We start from the raw sequence: 12297 nt of genomic DNA on the forward strand, positions 1-12297 counted from the left end.
AAAATTTAATTGTACGAAGCTATAAGCCATGCAGGGCTATAAACCGCGATGCAGCCTCAAGCCGTGCAACATGCGGAAATTCAAGTTCACTAGGACGATAGTTTGAAATAATTTAATTACACAATACCTATATTAGCTCGTAAAATTGAATACATTTGGGAAACAATCGAAATTGTACGATTTTTTGAATAATTTTTGAAAATATGTACATTTTTCACATATCAATGTATCAGAAATCCATACGAATATTAAGTAATAAATAAATTAACAAACAATAAATAATTTAGTAAGAAATCATACTAAATTAACGAATATACGTTGCGAATTACGTGAAACTGGAGTACATAGATTAATCCGCGGTTCAATTCTCGCTTCGATGCGGACCGGGGAACAAAAAGTCTTTTCGATATGCAAGCATTCATTCAATCGGATTACATAACGAGTTACTTTATTTAAACTACAAAAGCTTTTCGAAAATTCTTTTATAATCTCCGACATCAAATCGGATATCGACAAAGTCCGCGTATCTCCGAGAATAATAAACTTATTATAGGCTTGTTATAAATTCGTACTCCCGCGGTATCGAATAGACTGTGAACAAATATGCATTTTCATTTTGTTGGTAAAAAAGGCGGGTCTACCAATTTGTGGTTGTACAAATCGGTCGTGACGTATTCAACCGCAACTCATCGACCTGACAACACGTCGGGGTTTATAAAATATTTCGATCATCATGTGACAGATAAATGGTCGTTCGGCAGTTTACGGGTACCGCGTGCCGTCAATAAATGGTGTTTTCTGGCATGGCTTTCGCGTATAATTACGCATCGTTCGGTAATATCTGATTTGCGGTCTCAATTAATCTCGCGGCGTAAAAAAATACCGGCCATAGAGATATCGGTATGATGACATTCCGATAATAGCGGGTCAATATATTTAAACATCCAACAGTTATGTTTAAAGATCCAACATTTGTGTTTAGTGAATTTTGAATATACGCATCTCATATATATTTATATGATACGCGTGTATTTGGAGAAATTAATAGTTATTTTATTTTAAATGTTTAATACCGTTGGTTAATATTATGTCATTAATAAATTTGTGTTAGCAGAAATAGCCAATATAGTGCATTAGTTTTCTTGAAAATTGAGAAAAAAATTAGTATTGAAAATTAATACTGAATTATCGCGAATAATAATACATAAAATAAACACAAGTCACGATATAAATAAAAAATCTAATAATCATTATCATTAACAGGAATAAATATCCGAAGATCAGTTACATGCGAAATGATTGATATATTTGTTAGATTTTAATAAACAATACATGTATGCAATTTATAAAAAATTCTAATATTATACTATATATCATAAATGTGATTAATGATAATAATATTTTACTACTGCAATAATGAATATAAAAATACCAAACTGACAAATATATTTGGGATGCTAAAAAGATGCAAGATTTATTGTTTAATTAAAAATAATGTTTGGATTTTTGCAAACAAACGAGACAAAAAAAAATGAGGCGCTTGCTCGTCAGTTGCGCTTTTGTAATATTGAACGTGGCTTTTCTTTGTGTTTCATCTCGTGTCTATTAATCTTACGGCGTCGCGGGGTGTCTCTGTAAATCCACACGATGGAAATGCGTTACGTAAATAGGATTTGCGGTTTTACGGTAGCATATTTTATGCACCTATACAAATACCCCGGCTGGATTACGATCGAGGAAGAATATGTACGATTTGTATCCTCTCGGAGTGCCGCACCGTCGGGTTACTTAGCCGGAATTTTTTTGGTACCACCAGTATAATGGCAAAATTTCGCGCAATGAAGTTTCTTTCGAATCCGGCCGTCCGTACGGTACTTAACATTAATTCCGCTTGTTCTTAATCCCACCCGTTTTGCACTGTAGTCGTAAATGAAATTTTCCACAAGGTACAAAGCGGGGGCAACTCCTTCCCACAACGTCCTCGGTTTCTTCGTTAAAACACACAGCGGGTAATTGCATTCCTACAAGAGAATAACTCATGCTCAACGGGATTTTATTGCCGACGTGTGTTTTAGAGTCGTAGACAAAATGAACTTGTTAATTATACCATTCACCCGTAAAATCGCGGATATAAATCTTTGCAATAACTAGGGAAGGTAACGTCAATTCCAGGCATTTCCTCCTGCAGATTTCTGTAAGCGCATTAAATGTAGATGCGAATGATGGAGGCGCATAAGCAAAAATGCGGTGCATGTGCGCGTACATGTAAATATCGTGAAAGAAACACGATTACACAGCTTTTCCCGTGACTTACGATTTTTACAGTCTCTTTGATCGTTTCTTGTCGATTCGCGGGATTGAGTTATGGAATGTATGATCGATTGTATACTTTCCGACGTTCGTAGTCACCGAAAAAGAAGGCTCTTCAAAAGGCTCGTGGTATCGATGGCAGCGATAGAAAATAAAAAGAGGCACCTCTTCCTTTACACTTCAAGAAGCTCGCAAAGTGCCGTAAAGTGCGCAATCTTGCAGGTAACGCAAATATATGGGCGCGGAAGAGCCGGATTGAGCGATGTCCCCTTTCTGGGTCGGTCGTCATAAATCATAAATGATAAAAGGACTACGAGCGTGTGCCGCCTATCGCAGTCATGGGATCACACGCGTTTAGGTCATTCATATTTTCCGCGAGAAAGGAGAGACCCGGTTACCCGGCAATAATCGTTTCCTCCAATGCCCACCGAAACAGATTTCGTTCGCGCCACTTTTGACACGCAAAATAAATGGCGTTCACTAATTGCCGATTTGTCGCTCGATATAACCCGGAAACAAGAATCATTTTTTTTAGAGATTTCGAATATAATTTTTAGCGAGTTCGATCCCGATGCTATGAACACGCAAGAACAATCTCACTTTATGACAAATGGAGCCAGATAAATACATTTCTCCATATGTACGTGCTATCAAAAATTTAACTTGCTAAAAAAAATTTATTTTCTGCAGATAGAATAAACTAAGAAAATCCCTGTCACAGAAGATGATTTTTGCGAAATGAGAAACTTTTATACTTGGTAATTTAGTCCCTAAAATATGAAGATGGTGGTACGAGCTGGTCTTGTCGCAAATGGACTTTAAAATAAATACTGAGTGGATAATGGTACACGGAGTTAAAAGCCATGTCTATTTTAATAAGAATTAACTGTGACATGCTTTTACAAATTTTAATCTTTACACGGAAAAGTCTCTATAGTGGCTTTGAAACAGTTGGTATTTTGAGGCAAGAAATATAATGAATTATAACAAATCTTATTCACGGAAAAGTTCTTAACATTAAAAAAATAAGTTCCGATCCTCTAAGAATCCTTAAATCCTTTCATATATGTTTACATAAGAATTTTCAAGAATATTTCTTATTTCGAATAGTACAGAATCATAATGCATTATGAGATTGCGTTCTCGCGATATTAAATAGTTTATATTCCTAGCAGCTATTCATAGCATATACTCGTGACATTTTCAGTTGGATGGCATAATGTACATTTTTCTGCATTGCAGCAACAAGGATTTTCATCGAAATTACATCGGAATGGAGATGTCAATTTTTTTTTTTTTTAAATATTTAAGATGTAATATCCGCAAATTTAATATCAAACGTAAATCCTTGGTTAGTGACGAAATTCCATCAACGAAATACCAAGCATAAATCACTAAATTACACCGCTTAAGCACATGATGGACAGTTTTTTCGGTACCGTACACGGCGAAATAATGCATGCGACACATTTTGTTCTAATTTAGTTGCCAAAACGATTTTCAACGTGCACAGCCGCGTCGCAATAAATAGAATTTATTATCGTCGGTCTGCAATGAACGGCATATTCACGTAACGCGATGCATGTGAATGAATATGGGGATAAATACAATATAAGATTTCCACGGTAAAGAGGCATTTTACGGTCTGCTGCATTTTGTTGTTTGATCGGTCCGCGCCTGATGCGCTGGTGCATTTGTTTCGCCGCAACGAACGATGCATTATGCAACACGTTGCTGGCGTTCGGAGAGACGGATTGAGATAATATTTTCATACTCGCAATAACCGAAAGTATCTGCTACTCAACTGTCTGCAAGGGTACACGCTTAATTTCGCAGCAACATGCAAAATCGGCTTTGCAAGAATAAAAATGTTGGACTCGCATTTATTCGATATTCAAATACAAAAGTTCCTTGGGATTTATCGTTTTTCTTTACGCGTATTTCTAAGAATTTAACGCTACAAAAAATAGTGAACTTTACCCTTTATTTAAAAGAATAATAGCGACGCCAAGAGGAAAGCTTGCATACATAAATAAAATCTTGAAGATTTCTAGAATACCTTTTCCCAGTTTTAAATCCATTACTTATTTCAATGGTTATCTTTAAAATAAATTACGTGACTTTAAACGTGTTCTGTACTTTTCATCAAGTTCTGTACCTTTAAAACTCGTGCAAGAATCAGAACGTAAAATAAAATGAATAGTAATCCCCAAAGATGAAGCACACAACTTCATATTTGTCATGTAACCATATGTAGGTGAGTGCAAATACGTTCTATTGACAAGAGCGGACTGTACGGACAAGGGAAAATGTGCGAATGGAGCTGTCTCTATCTTTGTCCCACTGCTCGTAACATACCGCTTTCTGTATCCGTTAATGCTGCCGTTAATGTTTATACGCGCTCAACTGACCATTTGTAGTATTTTCCTCGCGTTCATAAATTACGGATTTACTGATTACGCGGCAAGTCAATCTCACGGAAATGGAGGGCACATATGTATGTACCGCCACCAACATGGGTCCGCAATTATGCTTTTAGTATATAATACCTATATGCAAGAATGTTCCCGAAAAGTTCTGCAACTGTTCTCTCAACCTCGAATTTTTGCAGAATTTTTTAATGAATTTTTCCAGATAAAAAATTACCGTTCACCCATTGATCTTTTGACTTTCAAATATTTTTCATTAATCGAACGTAAAATCGAATTCTCCTATTAAAGTTAAACTTATTTAACATTTTTGTTGAAAATAATTTTTTTTTACTTTATAACTTCTAGTAATATTAAATAAACTAAATAGATCAATAATTAAATAATTTTCCAATTGCCAATTTAATCTAGTCGTAACTAACAACATTTCTCTTTGTATGGTTGAATTATATTTGATTCTACCATCCAAAAGAACAGCACGATTTCTATTTGACAGACGGATATTTTATTAGAAAAGTTGCTTGCGGCATGTTTCATATTCACCTCTAATTGTGTTACGTTCTTATTTAACACGGCGAGAGCTCGCATTCTTTGTTTTGTGTGTAATTAAGTTACGACGCTGTCCCGGAAGAAAATATTATTAATATGGCACGCGTGTATATAACTTACATCTCCAGAAGGGAATCTAGTGTATTTGCATTTTTAAATTAAAAACCAGTCTGCAGTAATTCCAGTTCGAAAATTGTGCCCCAAATTGTGTCCTTGAAGAATCCTGCGTTAGTCGCGAGAATTTATTATTTATGTAAATCAGCACTTTGCACTTCCTGATATGAGAATTATTGTAAAATAATTAACAATCAACGAAATAATTATTCAAATTAAATAAACAACGAAATGACGATTGTTTTAAGAGATTATACAGAATTTTAAAAATGACGCATACATAAAGTTTGATAATAAACGAGAATTTGGCGAAAAATAATGTAAACTATATAAATAATTAATTTTCTTACATTCTACAAATAGCGCGCGTAATTTTCATTTGGATGAAAAGTGGCTGCGGGAGCCACTGATATGCAAAGTTGATATTATGTTGTAAAATTAAAACGAGAAAAGAGAAGCATCAGCTAATTGCAATGTTCCAGAGATTATACATCCTAGAAATAAAGTACGTGTCATATTATATTGAAAGCTATATGTAAATAATAAATTGACATAGCGTTAACTGTTCCGTAATTTCGCTTGCGGTTTACCCGTACTTCGAATTGAGCGACAATTTTGTCTCAACACAAAGGGATAGAACGTATTCCCTAATAATAGGAGAAAAGTTGTGAAGAAAAGTTCCGCGGTTGTCACAAAGTAACTGACAAGTCAATTTGAGCGGGCAAAGAAGATACGCGCTGGTAGATCCTCTAATAAACGTCGCGCTAAAATAACGAACTGTCAGTTAAACAGCAGCTCTTAACAAAGCAAAGTTTTAATCTATCAAGTGGACCTTTGCAGGAGCGAAGTTGATTCCTTCGACAGACAAAGGTGCTGGTATCGTTCAGAAATGAAGGGATTATTTTTAGACTTACTGAGACCTCTGACCCAGAAGACACGACGAGACACGACGAGAAGGAGGTAAAGTTACGGAAACGATGGAGAAAAAAATGGAGAGCGAACAATCCCCATCGATCGGCAAAGACAGTTGTCCGATAATTGAGACGACGAGACATCGGTCAACGGAAAATGGAAAAAGAAATCCGGATTTACACGCGCAAGTATACACAGTGGCGGAATTAAGTTCCACTTTGTATTCGTATCATCGCAAACACGATGCAACACGATGAATAAGAATAATCGACGAAATAGCGCTAAAGGAAGGAAAAGAAAGTAATCAGTTGCGCTGTGAATTCGACGAAACAGGTAGACTCGATGAGCGTCGAGGTGACGCATGATCGAACAGCATGAATGCGAGAGAGTTCACGGGAAGAATCTCGAAGTTTATTAAGCGACCTTTACTAGGGGAGAAAATGAAGAAGCTCGAGGAACTTGTTTGCTCCGCTTAATGACGTCGAGCGACGCTTCCAATCGCGAAGAAGAGATGATTGAACCAGCGCTGGACACTGCAATAGACTTCGCAACGTCGCTTTCGATTTTAATGAACAGTGCTAATAAATGACGTCAGTTCAATTATTGTCCTGTTATTTATTGTTCTATTATCTTCTGTTACGTTATATATTCTTATCACGTTTATTCAACACCCATTTCCTCTGAGGACATTCAATGTATCATTTTCCGTTTAATAATTATAGTGTTTTATATTTTATTTTAATTAATCATATTATTTCTTTACTTCAAAAATGAAACAAAATAAAAAAAAAAATTTTCTTTATTTAATAGAAAATTATTAAAAATAAAATAATATTAGCAATGCTTAATAATATCGAAATTACTTGACTATGTAGAAAATTCTCCATCTGCTTTTTAATATATACATATACACATATATGTATATATATGTACGTATTTCTTTTATTTGTTTAGTATTCGAGATTAATTACTGCCATAATAAAATATTAAATTAAAATTCTAAGAAGAATTTATATATGGATTCAAATACAAATATGGTTTCCTTAATTAATCGTATTGTATAATTATAATTTAGAGCTATTGAAATAACTAACAACTCATGATTGGTTTCTTCGCGAAAGTTTTAATTGAGAAAAATATGCTCCGATTTAAATTAGGAGAAGTTATGAAAATTTGAGATTTCCGAGAGGTATCCCCACAACTAGTTGCAACTTCAACAAACGCGCCGATGTAAAAAGAGGCATTGAATCTTCCAGTCGTCCAGCGGTCGTGTTAACATCTCTACGAGGAACGATTCATCGCGAACAATAACAATTTTGACGAGCTGCGATACTGTGCCAGTATCTGACATCCGGCATTTTGGCCCCACGAACCCTCGAGATTTACCGCTATGCGTGTCATCCGCGGCATCCCTATGATTTGCCCGCTGTCGCCGACGGGGCTCATTCATCGACCAGGCGAACTATAACCCGATGGCATAAATCCGCGGCTTGGTTCGGATTGTACAAAACGCGTCTATGGCGCCTACATGCTTGTCTCGATATAAATCCGCGATTCGACGGGATACCTCGACGCGGTTTCATGTACGACGTAATTACCACCCTGTCGGATTGATTTTCCGTTCGTTCAATTGAACGATACTCCAATTGGTCGCCCGCAGGTCGAGGGTGCTGTGTACTGGCATACAATACACCCTTGCATGCGTATGTCGAGAGAGAGAGGGAGAAAGCCCTTTCAAAGCTGTACCAGTGGCGTCGATTGGCTGATCAACGAAACTGCGTGCGGCTGTTTGTATTGCGACTCGGTGAAAAGAATCACCTTTTCGCCAACAACATGAAGGAAATTCACCGTCACGGAAATAGCAACCTAAGTATTGAATTTTTGTCGTCGCCCTGTCGCGATGCACTTTGTGGACAATGATTGCTGACGATTTTTCTCCGTCTCGTTTTAACACTCGGCGGAAGGAAGAAGCTCGGGAGGAAAGATGGCTATATGTACTCGGATGAATAGGATTGGTGGGTGAAAAGGATTTTAGATGGACCTTACGAAAACGGCGTCAAGTGATTGTCTCCGATTTTATGCAGAGCGAAGTCGTGCATAAATTTATAACGATGAATGAAATATAAATGAAATTGTTGTATTTACGGATTTTATTGTGTGCGTGCGTGTGTGTGTGTGTGTGTGTGTGTGTGTGTGTGTGTGTGTGTGTGTGTGTGTGTGTGTGTGTGTGTGTGTGTGTGTGTGTGTGTGGAATAAAATTTAGCTAAATATAGTTCTGAAAATAATTTTGTTGGATTATCAGAATAATTATAGATGTTCAAACATAATGAGCAAGTTACAAACAATTTTCTAATCATTTTGAGTTCTACATAATTATTTTGGCCCAATAAAATTATATTCAAATCTGTATCTAGGTACATTTTTAGATACTTCTCCAAAACTGCTCTGATAAGAATGTTCGCAGCTTTCCTAAACATCTATTCAATTATCGTCTAATATTTTCGTTTGTTGTAACAATACCGCGCAGATAAAAGTTTGATAGAATTTCATTTAATAATTGAAACAATTTTCCTGGTAAAAAATTAAAAATATATACAATTTGCGTAGATACAGTACAATTATTGTTGTTTAGTAACAATGGATTATTATATTACTTAAAATACCATGTAATCCATTTATGCCCGTTTCCACCAATATAGATTAACTTTAATCTCGGTTCAAACTCTCTTTGTTCGGTTCACTTACTCTTTGTCTTTTTCTAATTCTAAAGATTAAAAAAAGACGAGAAGAATAAGTTGAAGCGAGATTAAAATTATCTACGTTGGTGGAAATAGGCCTTAGTATCGCATTTTTGTTCGATAAATGGGTTCAAATTTTGCACTTTTGAAGTAACTGCAAGCAAAGCGTTACGTATACCTAAGCAGTTTTATTTTTTTAGTAACTGCTATAAAAAATGAAATTTTTATCAGAATGTTTTTGTTGTATAGTACTAACAGTCAATAATAAATGAGAAATCTTAGTTCGCTAGTGTGGCACAAATTTCTTATCTTCAGTAGTCATTATGAGTGTCTTGTTTCTGTCTCGACGTAGAGACGTGGAGAATAAAGACCAACGTTAATTTAATTTGTGACGCCGATAAATTTTTGCTGTCGCCGACATAATTTTCCTGACCTTTCAGAATTGCGAGGACTCGCGGATTCACCGAGGAAAGCGTATTGTACTCAAACTATTGATCGGTAGTGCCGCACTAGTGCTGCACCAATACTCGTAATCTCGACCATACTTTACACCAGCGAATTCACCTCGATCTCGACCGAACGAGTTTTACAAATTAAAAAAGAAAAAAGGAAATAACAAAAGTGCGGAACCGAGTAAGCTACTTCGAGCGGGGTTTCGTTTCGAGTCGTACAAAAATATCACATACTCCGAACTGGGGCAGGTAGAAAAAAAATTCGCGCAGCCATTTTCAGGATCAAAAAATCCGATCGTTATATTTTCATTTCAGTGTTATACGTTGATAGAACTTGACGATGTTTAGCTACATTTTATTTGTAAGCCTCTGCTGTAGAGACGACAGCTTTTACATAAAATTTACCTACGATTAATCTTGGTAATTCTCACACTTAGTGCAGGATGTCCTTCGCTTCCTTGTTTCTCGGCAATTAACGATATGTCCCGGTCATTCTCGCTAAGCGCGAGAAGGTAAGCCCGAGTTGTACGCTATAAGCGTTGAAAATTTAGGATGGCTTAACGTCGGGCACGATTATCGGTCGAATTTAAATGGAAGACGTGCTTAAATTTTAGTTCCCGTCCGTACTGTGGATTCCTATAAAGAAGCTCTCTGTCAAGATAACCATCGGCGCGATTAAACGCGATGGTAACCTAGTATTTTTGCCGCTGTGAATCTTGTAGCCGGATGTTCATGGACAAAAAAAGAAGAGAGAGAGAGAGAGAGAGAGGAGTAAGATGAATTTCTATTAGAAATGTGTGGTAATTCTGTGATTCCTCTTTCAAACGGATAAACAGTTATCCAGTAATGACTTGCTACGAAACGAGAAAAAAGTTCGGATAATCTGCCAACTTTCGTGGCTACGTGGAAAGGCGAAGACTGGCGAAATGCCTTCCGTCTAGAGTTTAAACGCTTCTTTGCTCGTTAACCCGTTGATCACCTGTTGGCAATCCGACACGGAGATTCAACATCAATCTGTATTCGGGTCGAGGAAACGAGAGACACGAAATGACCGTTACTTGGAATTAATTTGGCCAAACGTCATGAAACGCGTTATGTTCTCTCGCTCAGGACCATCCATACTGATTTCTCCGTGTGGCAACACTTGAGAACTTGTTGTGAAATTGCTACGAAATTGCTGTGAAATTAGAAACGATCGTAACTTCCGTTCTTGTTAAGAGACATCTTGGGGAACTCTTAATTGTCTGAGATGTGGAACTTATTATTTCGTCAATCCTTTAGTGCAATCCAAGACAAAGATTTAATATAAGTTAGTGACTTAGCATTAATGGGAACACGAAATGCGGGGCGAATACCGAAATGAATTTGCGGAAATGCGAATTTCGTAAAGCATTTCTGTTGTGTTCTGTCGCGCTAGGACCATCATTTCAGAGCATCGTTAACTTTCATTGGTCGTTACAGTTGGAAACATTACAGCAACATAATTGGAGGAAATGGACTGTAGCCTCTATATTCTCGTCCTCTTGTGTAATTTCCAGGATATATTTAACGAAAACTCAATAATCATAACGCAGATGAATAAAGAAGTCGCACTTGGCGATCGTGAAGTGTGTACGGATTTAACGGCGAAAATAAAGGCTTGGCTAAATTTTCTAAATTTTCAAATCAAACACGGTCTTTTCACACACCCGCGAGCATATTAATTCATCAGCTCGTGTACGAGCAATTTGTCGGCATGCGTGACGCACATGCAAAATTCGCGAGAGCGAGCGACGTCGTATCTTTCATTAAAATTCACATCGCTGAATCGTGCCATTGTTTCGCACTTGCAACGAATTTTTGCAGTTTCGCAATCGAACGAATAATCAAACTCATGGAATCATCAACTCTCTCTCTCTCTCTCTCTCTCTCTCTCTCTCTCTCTCTCTCTCTCTCTCTCTCTCTCTCTCTCTCTCTCTCTCTCTCTCTCTCTCTCTCTCTCTCTCTCTCTCTCTCTCTCTCTCTCTCTGTAGCTCTCTTTTTCTTTCGAAATACAGTCTCGCTTTTAGGGACGCTAGGATTTGTCACTGCTCTTGACACCGCTGCTCTCCTTGAATAAAAAACGAAATCGATGACATGTGGTAACGAATTTCACAAAGCGACGGGTCCTGTCCCGTCAGTTTCCGTCCATACCACTCTGCACTTCCGCGAAATTCCTACGGAGTTGTTTTTGTTGATCCGCTCGTGCAAAAACATCCCTGTGTTGTCGTTGTTACGGATCGTGTTACGAAACGCGGTATAACGGGAAGGTGGATTACTAGGATCAAACGTATAACGGAGGTTCAAATATATATACTTACTAGTTTCATACTAGTTATATTGCACGATTTTCTCATTGATAATGATCTTTCATTAAAAAATTACTTTGCTTACTTTACGAACTTTCCATTACAAACATTGTGTTTCGTATATATAATTCTACTATAAATCTCTCTCTCTCTCTCTCTCTCTCTCTCTCTCTCTCAAGAATCCGTCGTCGAAAAAATGCCTAAAGATATCTTTATCTAACTTTTTATTGCTTTGCTTATTTTTTTGCGTTACAATCCGTAACAAATATTGTATGTTCTGATTTCTGCTATAAAAATTGTAAGGGCCTACGATCGAAGAATTGCCTAAAAATAGCTTTGTCTGACTGACATTATTATATTCGTTTAATTAGTATTGACCTATTAGAAGAAATCAATAATCAGTAATTGAAGATTCTAGATATATTTTTGACAATTGCAAAGTTCTTTGAACGACAATCGACTTTGT

General features: G+C 36.8%; 1 protein-coding gene across 6 annotated transcripts in view; it reads right to left on the reverse strand.

Annotated features, from left to right (window-relative positions):
- The window catches only part of LOC105153444 (neural-cadherin), a 215831-nt gene that overhangs the window by 58946 nt on the left and 144588 nt on the right, over positions 1-12297 (reverse strand). The gene's annotated exons all lie outside the window — the stretch shown is intronic.

The sequence above is a fragment of the Acromyrmex echinatior genome, chromosome 7 (genome assembly GCF_024713525.1).
Source record: "Acromyrmex echinatior isolate Ae372 chromosome 7, ASM2471352v2, whole genome shotgun sequence".
Classification (NCBI taxonomy): domain Eukaryota; kingdom Metazoa; phylum Arthropoda; class Insecta; order Hymenoptera; family Formicidae; genus Acromyrmex; species Acromyrmex echinatior.